This window comes from Monodon monoceros, unplaced genomic scaffold (assembly GCF_005190385.1).
Source record: "Monodon monoceros isolate NGI ecotype Baffin Bay Population unplaced genomic scaffold, NGI_Narwhal_1 Super_Scaffold_20, whole genome shotgun sequence".
NCBI classification, from domain to species: domain Eukaryota; kingdom Metazoa; phylum Chordata; class Mammalia; order Artiodactyla; family Monodontidae; genus Monodon; species Monodon monoceros.
The window spans coordinates 68,264,671-68,286,752 of NW_021703777.1; the positions used below are offsets into that span (position 1 = coordinate 68,264,671).

Sequence of the window (22,082 nt, forward strand, 5' to 3'; positions counted from 1 at the left end):
TTTTCTAAATACCCATTGTGTTTTAATCCATAACTGTCATTAGTTATTTTGAAGATTTACTTTCCTAAATTTGGCCAACAGTGGGAAAATTTTCAAAACTGGTTCTTGTGTCATTTGTACAGGACCCCTCATTTTTGAGTGTCTGTATACTTTCTGACACAATAAGATATTCCAGAATCATCTTCTACTTTCCCTGGAATTGGCCATTTCTCTAAGTACTCCTATTTTACTTTTAATAGGGAACAGTATTTAGAAAACAAGATACAGTGGTAAGGTGTGCTCACTGTGGCTGTAGTTCCATTGCTTCTATCCTTGCAGAGTACAGAAGCAGGAATTATGTATTGTAGGGCTGAGCAAATTTGTAAACACAGTGATATTTCTGGGAGCCAGGGTTCTCACTATGGGAGAAAAGACAAATAAATATAGAATGGAGAAAGAAAAAATGTTATTGTATTTAGTTGGCATTAGATATATCAGCATAAAATGATAAATTTTTGTCATTTGAATTTATTTTTATGTAAAGAAACCTTTAACTTTTGAACTCATCCTAGTTTTCTCAATTAATAGACTTTACACTTCTGTTCCCATTAACATGAATGAAAACTTTACAATTGTTTTTAACAGAACATTATTCTCACAAGATGCTTTAGGGTTGAATAAAGATTTTGTAGTCATTAAGTTTGGAAAATACTGTATTCTCTATTTCCTTTCTGGTGCTAGATGATACACAGTAGCATTTTAAAGCTCCTAAGAAGTCTAGCGTTAAAAGAGTCTATCTAACCACTTTCCTTAAACTATTTAATCACAGAATCCTTTTCCCATTTAGAAAAAGGAAAATCTAATCAAACTGGCATTACACAGAATACATTTTAAGAAATGTTCTTCTATATCGCTTCTACAGAAGTATGTTCTTGAGTTTGTCAATGTGGCCCCCTTACAAGGGAGCAAAACTAGAGGGAACACATTATTTTCACATGTGCAAACTGTACACAAGGATTATTTGCTGCCTTAAAAAAGGAGAAATCCAAGGATAAATTTTTCTGGCAAGATCCAAAGGAAATTTCAGCCAGAGTCTGCTGATGGGACTCTTCACTGCCTCCAGTTTACAGCTTTAGGTGATGATTCAATAAGGGAACCCTCCTGCCCCGTTGGTGGGAATGTAAAGTGATACAGCCACTACGGAGAACAGTATGGAGGTTCCTTAGAAAACTAAAAATAGAACTACCATACGACCCAGCAATCCCACTACTGGGCATATACACTGAGAAAACCATAATTCAAAAAGACACATGCACCCCAATGTTCATTGCAGCACTATTTACAATAGCCAGGTCATGGAAGCAACCTAAGTGTCCATCAACATATGAATGGATAAAGAAGATGTGGCACATATATACCATGGAATATTACTCAGCCATAAAAAGGAACGAAATTGTGTCACTTGCAGAGACATGGATGGATCTAGAGTCTGTCATACAAAGTGAAGTAAGTCAGAAAGAGAAAAACAGATATCGTATATTAATGTATATATGTGGAATGTAGAAAAATGGTATAGATGCACCTATTTGCAGGGCAGGAATAGAGACGCAGATGTAAAGAACAAATATGTGGATGGGGGGGAGTAGGATGTATTGGGAGATTGGGATTGACATATATACACTATCATGTGTGAAAAAGATAGCTAGTTGGAACCTGCTGTATAGTGCAGGGACCTCAGCTCAGTGCTCTATGGTGACCTAGATGGATGGGATGGGGGTAGGGGTGGGAGGGAGGCCCAAGAGGGAGGGGATATATATATACACGTATAGCTGATACACTTCATTGTACAGCAGAAATGAATACAACATTGTAAAGCAACTATACCCCAATTTAAAAAATAATATGTGTTTACAGTACTAGTCAGTAGTTTAATAATCCAAAAGCCTTATCCAAAGCCTCTTTTTAATACCAAATCCAGGAGACAAATAAGTTGCTGCTTCCTTAGTCTTAAAAACAATTGTCTTTCCTTATTTAACAGCAATCATTTCAGTGTAGGAAGACTTGGAATTACAATATGACAAATATTACTATATGTCTAAGAGCCGTGTTCACTACACATCTACACATTTGTTGTTGAGAAATTGGTTTCATCCTTGGATAGATAGAGTAGTTGGAAATGTAGAAATTGAAGTAGGTATATGTAGCATAATTATTGCTAAAGACTATGCTCATTATTGTCTTTTTAAAAAATATTTATTTATTTATTTGGCTGCTCCAGGTCTTACTTGTGACACGTGGGACCTTCGTTGCCATGGGTGGAATCTTCGTTGTGTCATGCAGAATCTTTTAGTTGTGGCATGCTGGATCTTCAGTTGCAGCATGCAGGATATGGTTCCCTGACCAGGGATCGAACCTGGGCCCTCTGCATTCGGAGTGCACAGTCTTAGCCACTGGACCACCAGGGAAGTCCCTCATTATTGTCTTACACAAATTAAAACTCACAGAATTTTTTTGCATATCCTAGATAGACATACAATTTCTTTTGTTAGATGGATAAACCAGTTCAAGCCAGTATTTCTTAAAACTCCATAATACCTTTAATAAATAAGAGAATACACAATTTAAGTGATCCTGCTTCTTTTACTATTTTGTTTCTCTCCTGGTTTTATATAAAGAAATTAGAAACATATTAAAAGTTGTCTAAGTCATTTCTTCAAATTTCTCTCAGTTCTCAATATGCACAAGAGCTCTAAAATTAAGATATCTTTTTTTTTTAGCGGTACGCGGGCCTCTCACTGTTGTGGCCTCTCCTGCTGCGGAGCACAGGCTCCGGATGCGCAGGCTCAGAGGCCATGGCTCATGGGCCCAGCCGCTCCGCGGCATGTGGGATCTTCCTGGACCGGGGCACGAACACGTGTCCCCTGTCAGCAGGCGGACTCTCAACACTGCGCCACCAGGGAAGCCCAATTAAGATATCTTGCAGAAATTCATTGATATATGTACTTTTTCATGATTTTTATACTGCTTTATTTAATATAGGTGGCACTGTATCTTCAGTTCAAAGAAAAAAAAGTGTTTGCTCTGCAACTATTCACTCAGCCCTTTCTATTTGCTAGATATAATCTTAGAGGTTTAGAACGCAAAAAGTGAAGAATACATGGGCCCTGCTTATAGTATAGATGCCTGTAGTATAAAAGAAGGCAGGCATGAAATGAGATATATGAGTGGAGATTGTCAGAGGAACCATAAAAATATAATAAATGAAGCATTATGGAGCACAGCAAATGAAGACATTGATAATACCTATAATGTTCATAAAAACTGACGCTTTTCTGAATTAATTTTCAACAATTTCACCTTAACCACCAGCTAAAATCCTGTGAAGACATGGTACATTGTATTCTAAAATTCAGGAAAAACACTAATACGTGAATTATAAAATTTCATGAACAGAAATACCACTGTATTTCCTTACATTAAATTCACAATAGTAGTAAAGGTAAAGCCTCTGTGGTAATAGAAGGACCAATGCCGTGGAAGGAGCTGTATTCAATGAGAGACTTGGCATGTAGCATCCTTTTCCTATTTATTCAGTCCTGGTTCAGGACAGGGTTGAGAAGGCAGAGAATGCCATAGACTTAAAACTCAGTTGCTTTAGAAGTAAGGTAAAGATGTTGAGTTATATGATTCTTAAAGGGCCCTTGAAGCTTAGGACTTTATATATCTAATCCTAATTCCATTAAGTATGAACAGGGCAGAATGCAGAAGAGGCGAGAATGAGCAGGAGCTGAGCCCAGTAGGTCGCAGGACTGAATAAATTCTGACAACCAAGTGGAAACAAAGGTGTATTGGCCCCTGTAGGCAAAGGACAGAAGTTATGGGGGGCGGACAGAGCTGGGGAGAGGTGTGTAAGAATGAAAAGGCCAGGTGAGGACTCCTATCCAGTCCTTTTTCCATTATCACTAAAAAATGGCAAGAACCTGGATATTACATCAGATACTAAAAAAATCCTATCCTTACTCTGATTTTTCATGCAATAGCACAGGAGAGCCAAACACCTACACTTATACCCCCACTCCTTGTTGAACTGCAAGCACACAGAGCAAGGAGCTGAACAGTCAACCTGGAGAAAGCATCCTCTCTAGACCAGATTACAGGTTTCTCTTTTTGCTTTAATGAAATGTTCCTGGGCTCAGGGGAAAACATTCCACAAGTCTGAATGAAATCTCTTTGGTCTGAAATTTGTGCATAAACCTGGAAGGAGGTAGTTTTCATGTGGTTTGGGGTTTTCTGATGAAAATTTCAGTGTTCTGGTTTGTTTGTTTCCCCTCGGAGTCTTCACAGATGAGCCTGTGTGAAAGTTCCCAGCAGATATTTCATTTTATTCGCTTTCCTTCTTTCTCTTGTGGCTGATTTTTATCTTTCTCTTTCAAACTCACACAGCCTAGTCCCTCAGAGCTATGTGTTAGGTCAAAATGTTTTTGCATTGCTCTGTGAATGTCCATGTGGGGACGAGATGCTCCTTTCATTGTAGTACATGAGCTAAAAACTCTGGGGCACATTTTTCCATCAGAAAGCTAACTTGAGTCCATCTAGCCCAACATCTTTATTTGCTAGCAGATCAACCTGAGGCTCAGAGAGGTTAAGTAAAATTGACTTCCTTACTCTTATGACCCTAGTGACTCAAGGCTGCTGCTATCTCTTCCTTTGTTTGCTACACACCTACCTAAGTGTGTATCACTGTCTTTAGATTTGCCTTTTGCAACCCATTCTCCACATTAACAAATGAGAACTCATTCAAAAATGCACTCTTCATGCCATAAAATCTCTAAGGCTTCCCACTGCCTTAAGTAGCCCCTTAATTTCCATTTCAAGTCTGTGACTGATATGGCCACTTCTGATTTCCAGCTTGAACTCTTCTCACCTCTCCTTCTCAAGTGGTGTCCTCTACGTTACTGACCTCAGCATGTTCTTGCGTGCCCCTGGGTTTTGTATTGATAAATGCTGATTTCTTGCTCTATAGAAACTTCCACCTTATCCTTAAATCTAACTCCTACAGGTTATAGAGTTGAACTCAAATATCACTAATAACTCCTGCACACTGCTTTAGTTCCTTGCACACCTCCCTCCCTCCCAAATACCACTTAGCAACTATAATATGTGTTGTAAATATTTTTGACTGTATGTTTATTCACTAGACTATGAGCTCCATCAAAGCAGGGTTTTTATTTGTTCTTGCTGATTGCTGTAAGTTATACAATTAGCACAGTGCCCAGCATATGAAGGACTCAAGATATCTGCTTATAAAACAAAGTCGAAACTGGAAACAAATTCTCCTGCTTTTTAGTCTACTATTCTTTCCTCTACTCTATATATTTTAATCTCACTTAAATCACCTATAAATCTACAATGACAGTCTGTGTTTATTCATGTCCCCAGCCTTATTTACTACCCTTCAGCATGCTGTGGTTCCAGTTTATAGAATTAACTGCTGCTCCTCTAAAGTGCCACCTCATTTGTATCTTTCTTCCTCTACTTCCTCCTCAGTCTGGTGAAATCTGTTCATAGATCACCACCTCTAGGAAGCCTTCCAAGATTCCCCAGGTTGACACTCTTGTGTCTCCACTGTACTTGGCACACATTTTCATTACACTTGGCACACATTTTCAAAAGGACTTTTCCTACACATATTTGGCACATACTTCCAGGATGACATTTTTTATATTTGTTTAAATGTTTGTCACCCTAATAACTTCAAGATTCATGGATTTAGGGATTATGATTTACCCACCTTTCAATGTCAGTATTTATCACATAATCTGATGCATGTTAAGCTCAATAAATGCCTCTTGAATAAATAACGAAACTGGTATGATATTTTTCCCCGTTCTTTTTCCCTTTAATTCCTGCAAATAAGAGACAAGTGGCACCTCACATATAATAAAGCAAGACACATTCATTTTATGTCAGAATACCCCTGGGTTCCAGTTTTACCACTGATGAGCTGAGTTACCTGAGGCCACTCCTTTTACCATTCTGAACTTCAACTTCCTGATCAATAAAATGAGTTGAAAATAAATAATTGAATAAATAAAGTTTAAAATTAAGATATTTACATGAAATCCATTGTGACTATTATGAAAATGAATGCAGTGTTTTTTAATCAGTGACATGATATTCTGATGTTATCTTTTTTTTTTTTTTCCTGCGGTACACGGGCCTCTCACCGTTGCGGCCTCTCCCGTTGCGGAGCACAGGCTCCGGACATGCAGGCTCAGTGGCCATGGCTCACGGGCCCAGCCGCTCCGCGGCATGTGGGATCCTCCCGGACCGGGGCACGAACCCGCGTCCCTTGCATCGGCAGGCGGACTCTCAACCACTGTGCCACCAGGGAAGCCCTGATGTTATCTTTTATTACTAGAAATATACAGATTAAAAATGAGATCTGAATCTTTCCTACAGCATTGAATTAATTTTATATCAAAAATTCTTTCTGGTAATTTAAATAATTATGAATGATTAATTAAAAGTAATTTAAATGTTTATGAAATATTATTTTTCTTCCTAAAGTTTCCTTTTTTATTTTGTAAATTGAACATGCTCAGTATATAAAATACAGAACATTTACAAAGATATAAATAGTTAACAAATCATTTTTTATTTTTATCTATAAATAGCTTTTAATTATATTTTGTTGCATTTCTCTCAGTCTTGTATCTATGTGTACTTTTATTTCCTTGTTTCACTTAACTGTGATCCTTATCACATAGTCTACATTGTATTCTTCTTTTTTAAATTAATCATCATATAAGCAGAATTCATGTTATTTTTCACTAAGTACATTTTAATAATTGAAATTAAACTAATATACTAACAATTACTTTTGGACTTTTACATTGTTTCAAAAATTTACAGTTACAAATTATGTTGTACTAACTATCATTTTGCCTAAAGTTTTTTAACTTAAAGCAAAATTACAAAATATTATTTTTAGGTCAAATAATAAGAGATTTTACCTTTCATTATAAATATAGTTAGACTGATTTCCAAAATGATTATACAAATTTTCACTCCCACTAGTATTATGCAAGAACATTAAATGTAAAAGTGTAAACTTCTTGCATAGTACATTCTTGTATTTTCCCATATCTATGCTACTTTAAAAAATAATTATTTTTTATTTTTTCATATGTATTTCTTTACCAATGAAGTTTACTTTTCCCCTAAACAATATATGTCCTCCTTTTTGAATTATCTATTTATGTATTTTATTCATTGATCTATTTTAAGTATTTCTAATAGGTTTAGTGGGAAAAACGGTCATATTATTGCAAATATTTATCCTACTTTGTTCTTCATATTGGCTTTTGAGTTATATTGAGCGCTTATTGCATATTATCACTCTTCCATGTGGTTTACCCGTATTAACACACTTAATCCTCACAGCAGCCCATCCATTGAGTACTGTTATTATTCTTACTTTAGGCATAAGGAATTTAATATATAGAAAGTTAAATAATCTGCAGTAGCAAGTTAAAATTATCACTCGATGTTGTGGCACTAGCACCTATGCTATTTGGCAGTATACCATGCTGTCTCAAGAACTAAATAAAACATAAAATGTGATTATTTGAAAAAAAAGGATTTATTTGTTTTACAATTTCTTACCATTCTTGATGTGATTCAGCAAACCATTAACTCTTTTTTAAAGAAATAAACTATGTGGATCTACAAATTTAGATTGTTATACATTACTATATAAGGTAAAATGTATTTAGGTTCCCAATTTTGGGCTCTTTCATTAGTCCCAGATGCTGTATGCAATTTCTAAGAATTCATATGTCTGCAATAGTTTAAATTACTATAGAAAAGCAAGAATCTTTCAGCAGACATAGGGAATATAAACAAAACAACCTCGTCTAAATTCACTATGCACTCCAAGTTTATATATAGATCTGGCTTCGGTAAAATGAAACTATACCTGTTCAAAATGACCTGCTGAAATCTCTTTTGACTTTTACTCTCTCAGAAATGGAATTTTAAAATATCAACTATATATTTTTTTGAAATGTCATTATTGATAAACATTGGGTGTACTATTTCACAGAGATTTTCTGATTTCCCATGAATTATGTTTGCAGTCTTAAGTAGCAAGAACCGTGTGAACATCAAGCAATATCATTTATTAGATAATATGGTGACAGAATAATTTACAATGCACATTAAATAAACAAGCCAATGCACCCAACATAGGAGCACCTCAATACATCAGGCAAATGCTAACAGCAATAAAGGGGGAAATCAACAGTAACACAATCATAGTAGGGGACTTTAACACCCCACTTTTACTAATAGACAGATCATCCAAAATGAAAATAAATAAGGAAACACAAGCTTTAAATGATACATTAAACAAGATGGACTTAATTGATATTTATAGGACATTCCATCCAAAAACAACAGAATACACATTCTTCTCAAGTGCTCATGGAACATTCTCCAGGATAGATCATATCTTGAGTCACAAATCAAGCCTTGGTAAATCTAAGAAAATGTAAATCATATCAAGTATCGTTTCCAACCACAACGCTATGAGACCAGATATCAATTACAGGAAAAAATCTGTAAGAAATACAAACACATGGAGTCTAAACAGCACACTACTTAATAACCAAGAGATCACTGAAGAAATCAAAGAGGAAATCAATAAATACCTACAAACAAATGACAATGAAAACACAGCGACCCTAAACCGAAGGGATGTAGCAAAAGCAGTTCTAAGAGGGAAGTTTATAGGTATAGAAGCCTACCTTAAGAAACAAGAAACATCTCAAATAAACAATCTAACCTTACACCTAAAGCAATTAGAGAAAGAAGAACAAAAAAACCCTAAAGTTAGCAGAAGGAAAGAAATCATAATGATCAGACCAGAAATAAATGAAAAAGAAATGAAGGAAGTGATAGCAAAGATCAATAAAACTAAAAGCTGGTTCTTTGAGAAGATAAACAACATTGATAAACCATTAGCCAGACTTATCAAGAAAAAAAGGGAGAAGACGCAAATCAATAGAATTAGAAATGAAAAAGGAGAAGTAACAACTGACACTGCAGAAATACAAAAGATGATGAGACATTACTACAAGCAACTCTATGCCAATAAAATGGACAACCTGGAAGAAATGGACCAATTCTTAGAAATGCAAAACTTCTGAGATTGAACCAGGAAGAAACAGAAAATATGAACAGACCAATCACAAGCACTGAAATTGACTGTGATTAAAAATCTTGCAACAAACAAAAGCCCAGGATCAGATGGCTTCACAGACGAGTTCTATCAAACATTTAGAGAAGAGCTAACACCTATCCTTCTCACACTCTTCCAAAATATAGCAGAGGGAGGAACACTCTCAAACTCATTCTATGAGGCCACCATCACTCTGATACCAAAACCAGACAAAGATGTCACAAAGAAAGAAAACTACAGGCCAATATCACTGATGAATATAGTTGCAAAAATCCTCAACAAAATACTAGCAAACAGAATCCAACAGCACATTAAAAGGATCATACACTATGATTAAGTGGGGTTTATCCCGGGAATGCAAGGATTCTTCAATATGCGCAAATGAATCAACGTGATACACCATATTAACAAATTGAAGGAGAAAAACCATATGATCATCTCAATAGATGCAGAGAAAGTTTCCGACAAAATTCAAAACCAATTTTTTATAAAAACCCTCCAGAAAGTAGGAATAGAGGGAACTTTCCTCAACATAATAAAGGCCATATATGACAAACCCACAGCCAACATCATCCTCAAGGGTAAAAAACTGAAACCATTTCCACTAAGATCAGGAACAAGACAAGGTTGCCCACTCTCACCATTATTATTCAACATAGTTTTGGAAGTTTTAGCTGCAGCAATCAGAGAAGAAAAAGAAATAAAAGGAATCCAAATTGGAAAAGAAGAAGTAAAGCTGTCATAGTTTGCAGATGACATGATACTATACACAGAGAATCCTAAAGATGCTACCAGAAACCTACTAGAGCTAATCAATGAAATTGGTAAAGTAGCAGGATACAAAATTAATGCCCAGAAATCTCTTTCACTCTTATACACTAATGATGAAAAATCTGAAAGTGAAATTAAGAAAACACTCCCATTTACTACTGCAACAAAAAGAATAAATTATCTAGGAATAAACCTACCTAAGGAGACAAAAGACCTGTATGCAGAAAATTATAAGACACTGATGAAAGAAATTAAAGATGATATAAATAGATGGAGAGATATACCATGTTCTTGGATTGGAAGGATCAATATTGTGAAAATGACTCTACTACCCAAAGCAATCTGCAGATTCAATGCAATCCATATCAAATTACCACTGGCATTTTTCACAGAACTAGAACAAAAAAATTCACAATTTGTATAGAAACACAGAAGACCCCAAATAGCCAAAGCAATCGTGAGAAAGAAAAATGGACCTGGAGAAATCAGGCCCCCTAACTTCAGACTATACCACAAAGCTACAGTAATCAAGACAGTATGGTACTGGCACAGAAACAGAAATATAGATCAATGGAACAGGATAGAAAGCCCAGAGATAAACCCATGCACATATGGTCACCTTATCTTTGATAAAGGAGGCAAGAATATACAGTGGAGAAAGGAGAGCCTCTTCAATAAGTGGTGCTGGGAAAACTAGACAACTACATGTAAAAGAATGAAATTAGAACACTCCCTAACACCATACACAAAAATAAACTCAAAATGGATTAAAGACCTAAATGTAAGGCCAGACACCATCAAAGTCTTAGAGGAAAACATAGGCAGAACACTCTATGACATAAATCACACCAGGATCCTTTTTGACCCACGTCCTAGAGAAATGGAAATAAAAACAAAAATAAACAAATGGAACCTAATGAAACTTAAAAGCTTTTGCACAGCAAAGGAAACCATAGACAAGACCAAAAGACAACCCTCAGAATGGGAGAAAATATTTGCAAATGAAGCAATTGACAAAGGATTAATCTCCAAAATTTACAAGCAGCTCATGCAGCTCAGTATTTAAAAAACAAACAACCCAATCCAAAAATGGGCAGAAGACTTAAATAGACATTTCTCCAAAGAAGATATACAGATTGCCAACCAGCACATGAAAGAATGCTCAACATCATTAATCATTAGAGAAATGCAAATCAAAACTACAATGAGATATCATCTCACACCAGTCAGAATGGCCATCATCAAAAAATCTACAAACAATAAATGCTGGAGAGGGTGTGGTGAAAAGGGAACCCTCTTGCACTTTTGGTGGGAATGTAAATTGATACAGCCACTATGGAGAATAGTATGGAGGTTCCTTAAAAAAACTAAAAATAGAACTACCATATGACCCAGCAATCCCACTACTGGGCGTATACCCTGAGAAAACCATAATTCAAAAAGAGTCATGTACCACAATGTTCATTGCAGCTCTATTTACCAGGACATGGAAGCAACCTAAGTGTCCATTGACAGATGAATTGATAAAGAGGATGTGGCACATATATACAATGGAATATTACTCAGCCATAAAAAAGAATGAGACTGAGTTATTTGTAGTGAGGTGGATGGACCTAGAGACTGCCACACAGAGTGAAGTAAGTCAGAAAGAGAAAAACAAATACTGTATGCTAACACGTATATATGGAATCTAAAAAAAGAAAAGAAAATGGTCATGAAGAACCTAGGGGCAAGATGGGAATAAAGATGCAGACCTACTAGGGAATGGACATGAGGATATGGGGAGGGGGAAGGGTAAACTGGCACAAAGTGAGAGAGTGGCATGGACATATATACACTACCATATGTAGAATAGATAGCTAGTGGGAAGGAGCCGCATAGCACAGGGAGATCAGCTTGGTGCTTTGTGACCACCTAGAGGGGTGGGATATGGAGGGTAGGAGGGAGGGAGATGCAAGAAGGAAGAGATATGGGGATATATGTATATGTATAGCTGATTCACTTTGTTATAAAGCAGAAACTAACACACCACTGTAAAGCAATTATACTCCAATAAAGATGTTAAAAAAAATAAAATAAAAATAAACAAGCCAGTGCATAAAATAAACCTTCCAGTTTGAATTCTTGTAGAGGAGACAAAGGCTATGTAACAAATATCAATTTAAAAGATACAACTTATACCTCTTAACAGAAAAGAAGAAAAAAAAAAAAAAACACCAAAGCAAAATCCATCCTGATTACTGTAAATGCTGTTCTCAGTTTTAAAAGAAGGGGCAAACTGCATTAAACATTCCAACATGGGAAGCAATGTGTCATGTTATTCTCTTCCATAGCATGATGTGATGGGTATTGTGTCTTATGACCGCTGGTAATGTCCACCACAGGAGATGTCAGAAGGAAATCTTGTTGTGAAATGTCAGCTCTAAAGCCCTGAATAGTGTGTTCACAGAGAGAGTGCTTAGATCAGCCAGCTTCAATGAAAACCCACAGGAAGGTGAAAATATTCTCCCCTACTATTATAAAATACATAACTCCTGAATGAATACATTTAACATCACATTACACTTTTTTTGCTTTCATATTTTAATATGAAGTTGTGCTGAGTATTTTCTCTTACACGTTGTACAGCACTGTAGTATGTATTGATAATCATATATAACATGCATTAAGCACTTAACTCTCACAGCGATCGTTAGTGGTAGGTGGTGTCACTATCTACTGCGAGAGAAATTAAGATATGCTTTTAACACTTTCTGTTGATCCTAAGATATATTTCAACATCAAAAGCTATTACTATTACAGTACTTTCATCATTGCTATCATTCCGCGATTAGTAACTGATATGCATATTGAAAGCATATGTGGTAAATTTAATTACTGAGTCAGATCTATGCAGTAAATAAATTTCAAAACCATTTTTAACAGTTTTACTAAATGCACAGGAAGAGTAAGATGAGATAAAAAGATTGTTAATGTTGATGTTTTATACAGTACAAAACATTTTATCATTATGCATTATTGAAGTGCCTTTTAATGGGAAGATTCTCTGAAGTTTTATTTCCTTCAAATACTGGGGACAATGATTATTCTCACTAGGGAAAAAATGCAACTTATTATAGTTACATATCAAGACAAACGTATTCATTGGCATATGTTCTGTTTTAATTAGCAGTCAGAGTTCTGCTGGGGTTGCTTATCTTTGATAATTGAAAAGAAAACTTTAGCAGACACATTTACATAGACAATTTATCATGTTACATGCAGACCCAATCACAAGTCAGTATGGGAATCAGGCAGGCAGGAAGAGGGGATTGACCTGGGAGTTGACATGACCAAAATTTGAACTGACAGTTCCAGGACCAGAACTTTGCACCCACAGATGTGGAATAAAAAAGCTTTGTTCTGATTCACACCCACTAAATATCTAAGGGCACTGGTCTGGGAGCTAGTACCCACCATAGCAGACTCTAAGCACAAATGGGGTTGCGGGGGACAATAAATCCCATTGAGGTCATAGTGAGTAGAGTGTTGTCAACCACGGGGAAGACACTTATGAGAATATAATTAGTTGTTATAGTTCGCAACAAATTCAGGGCGAAATGAGGGCATAATCTCAATGATATTGCACAAATCTCATCACTCTGACTTGGCAGAGAGGAGGAAATGGGGAGCAGTTAAGTTCAGGCCTGAGGCCTCACTTTATCCATTTTAGATAATGGGCTTAAAACAGAAAACAAAGTGCTGACTCTATCCATTGTCTAAAGGCTTCTAATATGCTACCAGGGTCATTGTCATTGGCCTGGGGACAGAAGGGAACTGTATCTGCATCTGTCAGGCTTCATTAATTGGGCAACTCAGCACAGGCATGGAGACAGGGATCATAAAGCATTATGATTCAGTTTCTTATTCGTGAAGTAATGACAATTGGATCCCTAGGAGAGAATGAGCTCTTAAATATGCAAGCAAAATCCACCAGTTAGAGAAGGGTAAATATCTCTGCTTATAATATCTGTTCATTAACTCAGCAGATAATAATTGAGAGTATACTAAGTGTCAGGCATGTGTATAGTTGCTAGGGTTAAAGATATTAAAAAGTAGTAGATGCTTATACTCTAAAGGGCAAACTCAATTTTCCTTTCCCTTTCTACAAACCGGAAAATAATTTATTTTACCATCAGAAGTTCCTATGTATATACTGTTGTGGTGAGATTGAGGAACTTTGAATTTTGATAGAGTGTCTTTGTATTATTTCCTATAAGGTTTTAGGATATCACTCCCTAGATATATAATTAAATGTGAATTTTGCTGTTAAGGAGTTTTGCAAAAATTTTATTCCAACTAACTCTGACAAGTTGTTCTGGACAAGCCTGAATACAGTTGTAGTTAAAATAGCAGATTTGTTTTGTTTAGATTTCTATCGAGGATAGTTTAGTTCATCATGCTCTTCCATTCATGGGACTCTATGGTCATCAATCTTTACAAGTCCTCTCTCATATTTTATATTTGATTTTATTTATTTCCTACATTTTATTTTATTTTACACCCATCCTGCCCTTAACTACATTCTCACTTTCATATATTATCAGGGAAATACAGAGATAGATCTTTTCAAAAATATATAGTACTGGTGGGTGTATGTATATGTTTTAAATATATCTTACAATAAATAATAAACAGTTTTAAGAATTGTTCAGGTCTTAATATGTGTGAAGCACTCTTCAAAGTGTTTTTCATATATTGACTCATTTAAATTCTTAAAACAATTTTATGGTGTAGGTACTATTATTTTCTCCATTTACAGATGAGAAACAGAGGCACAGAGAAGTTATGTGATTTGCCCTAGGTTACACACCTAACAAGAAGTCATACCCAGATTATCTGGCTCCAGAAACTGGAAGTTTTAACCCATCTCTATTTATTTTGCCTCTATGTATGTCACATCGTGTCGTAGATCTATTTTCCATATCTTAATTTTCCACTTGATACTACAATTTTCAGTCCACATTAGCATATAAATATCATTCATTGCTTTGAACTGCTACCACTGCAGCCTGTTCTATAGTACAAGGAAACTATATTTTATTTAACTGTTCTCTTTGTTGGAAACAGCCAGATTATTTCCAGCTCTCTGCTTATACAAAAAATACTGTAGTAAACATTCTGCGAATTTCCCTTTTGAGCCCATTTTTGTTTGGATGTGAAGTGGAATTGCTGGGTCATGCTATACATTTACATTACATTTTAACACGCCATGTTAAAATACTCTCCAAAACAGCTGTACTAATTTTCATTCCAAGAGGAATGCATGCAGGTTACTATTTTTTCACATAATATACAACCCTTGATATTTATCTATGTTTGCCAGTCTGATTGAGGGTATATCACTGTGGTTTTAATTTGCCATTTCTATTTACTAGCAGAGTTAATTCTCTTTTTATATAGTTTTAGCCATTTTTTTCTATAACTTAATTGTTCATATTCTTTGTCCATTTTTCTAATGTGTTTACTTATTTTCTTTGAAGTAGTTTCTTGGACATTTTTTATATTAATGTAGAAGTCTTTTTAAATTTTTAAAATTCTTTTTGACATTTTTTTAATCAACAGTTTCATTATTACCTAGACTAGTCACAATCATAAACTGCAAGCAGGTATTCTTAATGGAACCAAGAAATTTGGTGATACTCACAGATTATGGTGACTGAAACAAAAAGAATAATGACAATAACAGAAAATCCATAATAGAATGTTAGTGAAAAAAGACTAACACATTACATCAGAAAGTTAACTAAGCATAACAACCCAGTGAAGTAGGTGTTGTTATCTCCATTTTAATGATGATTAAACTGAAACTCACAACAATTAAGTTACTTATACATAGGATTCATAACTGAAGGTCAATAGTACTTGAGTAAAGAAAGATGCAGTGGGCTTCAAATCTTCATTTCTTTCAGCAGAACAAGTGATTCTGATGGATTTAGTTCTTCACCAGCACTTCAAGAAAGACTATCTAAATCCTACATTTGTCAAATTTTGTGACTACTGCTCTATGTGCAGAGATGAAAAAAATTTATCAAAGTGTGAATAAGGAAGAAATCCAGAACTTCTTTGCCAGTTGTCACCCTTCCTTTCTCTATAGATATAAATGCTCATGTATCTCTTGGTCCACATATAGAGAAGGTGTTTTGGCAAAATATAATTGAAAACAAAATCTTCTGTCAATTCAGAAAATTTCTCCAAAATGTAGAAAAAGAAAACAGTTTATTATTGAGTAAGCATTATCAGAATGTGATGTGTATAACAGGTAATCTGCTAAGAGGTTTAGGTTTCCAAGACAGAAAGAAATCTCAACCTTTTTATAACCAAGCAGATACAACCCATTGCATATATATTCTCAAGATAAACAATAACTAGTCCTCGAGTAGGGGGATGTGACAGCATCATTGACCACACGTAGTGTGATCGCCGACAATACCCTGGTAATCGGGATTACCATCTGTGTTAGTTACTTAGCTAAATTCAAAGGAAAAATAATCTTTTCATATCTCTATGACGGGTCAGTTTTGCAACTTGCAGCCAGTTGAAGTTAGGCTCCTATTCTCCGACAGAAGCTGGGAAATAGGGACCCTATCTTCCTTGGATGTTTACATTACAATGAGATGGTTTCCAGGTCCTTGAGAAAGCCATTCCTGGGTATTCAAACAGCCAACAAAAACCTTCTTTAGCTTTTACCAAATGTAAAACCGATAGCTAGTGGGAAAGCAGCCACATAGCACAGGGAGATCAGCTCGGTGCTTTGTGACCACCTAGAGGGGTGGGATAGGGAGGGTGGGAGGCAGGGAGATGCAAGAGGGAAGAGATATGGGGATATATGTATATGTATAGCTGATTCACTTTGTTATAAAGCAGAAACTAACATACCATCGTAAAGCAATTATACTCCAATAAAGATGTTAAAATAAATAAATAAATAAAAATAAAATAAAATGTTTTACATACATTTCAAAGAGATAGAGAAAGAACTTACACTTAGAAATTTTCTAAAGCAAATGGTCTAAGAAAAGGGAGGAGAGGGAGTTCCTTTCCCTTATTTTTAACATAGAGAATTAAGCCTCCTATTTTTACTTTGTATTTGCCCTTACGGGTGCTAATGTATTCTGCAGTTAATATCCATGCATTTTCTACAGCGTCCCTAGTGTCTTTTATCCACTGGTAATTTTAGGGTAGCAATAAACATAACAGGGTTTGTTAACAAAATAAACAAAACAAGGCATATGCTTTGATAAAACATTTTATATGTATTAAAACAATTAGTACTCACCAAAAACTATGAGAGCAATACTATTATCCTCTTTTTTAGATGAAGAAATTGACAAACAGAACTGAAATAACTCAAGGTAGCCTGGTTCTGAAGTCTAGAAAATAAGCTACACTTATAACCTGCAATCTGTTTTACATAAAATTTTCTCTCTCTCTCTCTCTCTGCCTCTCTCTCTCTCTCTCTCTCCCTCGCACACACACCTCCTCATATCTTCCACTTCTCGTTAACAAAATTTTGATGACAAGTTTAATTCTGAAAAGCACTAATAGTTTCCTTCCAGACAATTTTCTGAAGGAACAAGACTACTCTGACAGCAAATGGCTGCTAGTTATTTTGAATGTTTGGAATTTATGCTTAGTTAATTCCTGCTCAATAAAACAAAAACTTATAAAGCATTAAGACAGGGGATACAAAAGAGAAAAAGAGCTTGCCTCACAGTCTTTGTTATTTCTCATTATAAAGTATGTAGCATGGCCTCTAAAAAGCTGAAATAGTTTATTATATTTCTATCAAAACAAAATTTATTTGTATAAGACAATAATGCCCACAAGCATATAGCTACCAAAGCAAAAATCTTGCCTGCCAAATGTGTTTTCTTATTAAATCTCCAAGTAGTGTAAATTAAGTGTAGGTATTAGGCTAAACACTGAGAATAGTTTGGAGGTAAGGTCTTGGCCTTCAGAAATTTACACACTAATGGGAAAGGTGGAACCATTAACATTCCAAGCACTGTCACAGTTACAAAACCTCTTTTGCATTTACTACCTCATTTGGTCTTCATTACAACTAGTGATGTATGTCTTATTTTAATTCTCACTTTGCAGGTAGGGAAATTGGGGCTCAGAAAGGTTAATTAATTTGTCTAAATTTACATTCTAAATGAGAGAGAGGCTGAAACTAGAACTTCTTACTAAATGCTGTGCTCATTCCACTCCACAATAGCTGCTTAATTTACTAATACTGCCTTTAAAACAGAGTGAAGTCAGAAAGAGAAAAACAAATATCGTATATTAACGCATATATGTGGAATCTAGAAAAATGGTATAGATGAACTGGTTTGCAGGGCAGGAATAGAGATGCAGACGTAGAGAATGGACATGTGGACACAGGCGGAAGGAGAGGGTGGAATAAACTGGGAGATTAGCTTTGACATAAATACACTACCATACGTAAAATAGTTAGTGGGAACCTGCTGTAGAGCACTGGGAGCTCAGCTCTGTGATGACTTAGATGGGTGGAATGGGGGGGGAGGGAAGTCCAAGAGGGAGGGGATATAGGTATACGTATAGCTGATTCACTTCATGTACAGCAGAAACTAGCACAACATTGTAAAGCAACTATACTCCAATAAGAAAAAGAACCCTCACAAAAAATTTAAGTAATAAATTCAGATAATTAATCCACTTAATTTTAATAAAATAATTAAAATTAAAAAATATATATAAAATCAAGATTTCTAATACTAACCAATTTACCAATATTTTACTAAAAGATTTCTGGTTCATTTCCAAAATCGAATTTGGAGAATCTCTTGTTTTGTGTTACTCAGCACTCATTTCACCCATATTCTGGTAGCCACACCCTGATTTTCATGAAAGTTAGATACCTAGCTACCACTTGACCTTAGGGTTTGTAGGGAACACTGTTACTCCAATCCTTTTGAATTCCTGTGAGCCCTCGCCCGGCTTCCATGTGCATTTGCTTCCAGTGGTCTGCATTCAAGACTCCTCTTCAGGAGACTGCCCTCAGAACCCTGGATCCACTGTACCCTCATGCACAGGAGATCTGGAGATCATGTTTATCCAAGCCCAGTCATTGAAAAGGGTAGGAATAAATTACACACCAGCTTTCCATGTGGGAAAAGGTAAAAGACATCCCTTTCTGGACAGTTCCTGAAACATACCCCTTTTCTGGACTCTGCCTAAAATTACATCCTTGCTTGTTTTCCTTCTCATCCCTGTCTTCCTTTCTGGTTTCTTCTAGGAATACTGCCTTACTTACCTACAAAGGAACCTGGGGAACCTGACCTAAGACAGAGTGTATCATATGACCTGACCTTACACAAATTGGTGACTCATATTCTCCTGCCGTAGGTTTATGTTTAGAGTTGATACACAATTTAAACCAATGAGAGAGAATAAGATCCCGGGAATCCTATGGGAGAGAACACTGTCCCTTCTTAAGGAAATTGGAGCTAAGAGAATGTAGAGTTTTCACCTTCTGCAGCTAGTTTTTCTGAGCCTGTTGGAGAGTAGAGCCAAAACAGAGTCAAGTTGAGCCAAGTGGTGGGGAAAAAACAGGTGCTAAGGATCTCATTTATGCCAGTACATCAAGCTTTGCCTGAAGGCTGCCCTACCTCTGGACTTCTCAGATACTTGAGCCAAAAAAATTCCCCTTTTTGCTCATGCCAGATTGGCTGAAGTTCTCAGAAGAATAACAAACTATTTCCTTATTAGTAGAGGAAAATGAGATACATTTTTTCAATTGATGTAATGTAAGGAGTGTTGAGTCCATTTTTTGGTCAACAATGAAAAACTACTTGATATCATTCAATATGCTCAAATTTTAGGATTATGTATTTAAAGATAGAGAACAGGCCACTGCTTTTTAAAACTGTTTTTATAAGTATTTTCTAGAAAAAGATAAAAGGGTCTCCCTGAAATATCATTTTTGTGCTAATAAAAATTCCATCTTTGACAGTAAAACCAGATTGTAAACAACACATTAAAATTACCTTAGTAATTTTTCACTAAATTAACCCAAGGATTTACATACTCTACATGCAACATGTACACTTTAAGTATTATACTATTGATTACTATTTATGAACGTTGAGAGAGGAAAGGGTGGTATAAATAATTCCAAAGATAGCACATCCTCACTGAAAAGAGATTATGTTGTTATTATTATTACTATTATTAATTAAAAGCAGTGTATAACTAAGAGTATGGATTCTAGAGTGATATGGGTTCTGGAACTGTATGCAAATTCTGACAGATTCTAGCTATCCAGCTGTTTGATTTTTGGAAAAAAATAGCTTTTCTGAGACTGAATAGCCTTATCTGTAAAATGAGAATTATGATGGTATTTATATAATTAAGTTGTCTGAGGAATAAGTAAGATAATTCAGTTCAAATACTTAGCACAATGTTGGCCATATATTTATAGTAAAAATTTAAAATCAACAATTATTATTGTTTCCAATGGGGAAATTGTTTTTTCACATTTGTCACATACACTGGTTTTAAAAGAAATACTTTTTCACAAAAAAAATCTCTTTAACTTAGTAAATAAAAAGCTTACATAGCTAAAAGTAAAATATTTGACAGCATCCCATATCTGTGGAGAGGCTCTCAATGCCATAAGCACAGTGGTCAAATTATTTATATTTTATTTTTTCCTTTTTACTACTATTTAGATATATTGTATACAATAGGATATTTTTGAAAAATTTAGCATGAATTTATCAAGGACTATTCAGATTTGGAGTTATGCACCCTAGATATTTTAAAGAAAAGAATCAGGTTAAAAGTTGTATTTTTAGTGAGGCCTCTTATTTGTAAAAATTCATAAATATATGTGAATTAAAAATTTCTTGAAAGATAAACTCCAAAATTTTAATACTGTTCAATTCTGGGTTGTGAGATACTAATATTATTTTCATCTTTTTACTTAATTATATTGACTATTTTTCATATCATTTGTATGATTTACTTTTCAAATTTAAAAAATTAGTTTTAAAAAGAAAAATAAGGCTTCCCTGGTGGCGCAGTGGTTGAGAGTCCACCTGCCGATGCAGGGCACGCGGGTTCGTGCCCCGGTCCGGGAAGATCCCACATGCCGCAGAGCGGCTGGGCCCGTGAGCCATGGCCGCTGAGCCTGCGCGTTCGGAGCCTGTGCTCCGCAACGGGAGAGGCCACAACAGTGAGAGGCCCGCGTACCGCAAAAAAAAAAAAAAAAGAAAAATAAGCAAAATAAAATTAAATTAAAATATGGCTAATGTTGCACATGCTCATCATAGTTAGAGAACACGCATAAGTAGAAATTTGTTGTTTCCCTAATTTCTTGATTCATTATCTACACATGGCAGTTTTGCTGAAAATCATCTATCACTCAGAGTACAAGTATGGGTTAAAAAAAAAATACTTTCCCAAAATATTCCAGAGAAGCCTAAGTCAGAAAATCTCACGTACTGTCAATAGCTTCATTCTCTATGGGTTAAAGCCATTCCCTTTAGAAAGTCATGAACTTAAATAATTTGGAATCCACAGCCTTCTCTTCTGTAGCACATAGTTAAGAAACTGAGTTTTGGGGCCATTTCTGTAAAGGGAGCTATAAATAAAATCTGTTCCTTTAACAAGATTTTTTAAAGTCTAGTATTGAGTTCCTTAGATTTTTTTTTATTGTTTATTTTTTAATCTCCCCTTTCTAGCTCTAGTTTCAAAAAGTCAAAGTAGAGAGAACATTAGGCAAGACATAGCAAACTGCCTACAAGTGACTTAAAAAAAATTGGTATTTGATTCAGAAGTCTAGGTCTTAGTTGAGTCTCTGAACTTGGAAGGTTAGGTGTTTCCAAAGTCACTTCATCTCTCTGAGACTTATCTGCCTTATATAATAATTAAAGTTAGGATTAGGTGAAGGCTGAAGCTTTTTCTGTCTCTAAAATTACATTTTATATGTTTACAGTTAATTCCTATAGTTAAAATCAAGTTTTAAAAGTCCCAATACAGATTTATGTGTGAAATATATTAATTATAACTTCTCATATCT

General features: G+C 35.4%; 1 non-coding gene across 1 annotated transcript; it reads right to left on the minus strand.

The window, feature by feature from the left end:
• Positions 1-2,371: 2,371 nt before the first annotated feature.
• Positions 2,372-2,444, minus strand: TRNAR-CCG. The gene has a single exon. It is a non-coding gene; the product is annotated as a tRNA-Arg (tRNA).
• Between the last annotated feature and the right edge of the window lie 19,638 nt (positions 2,445-22,082).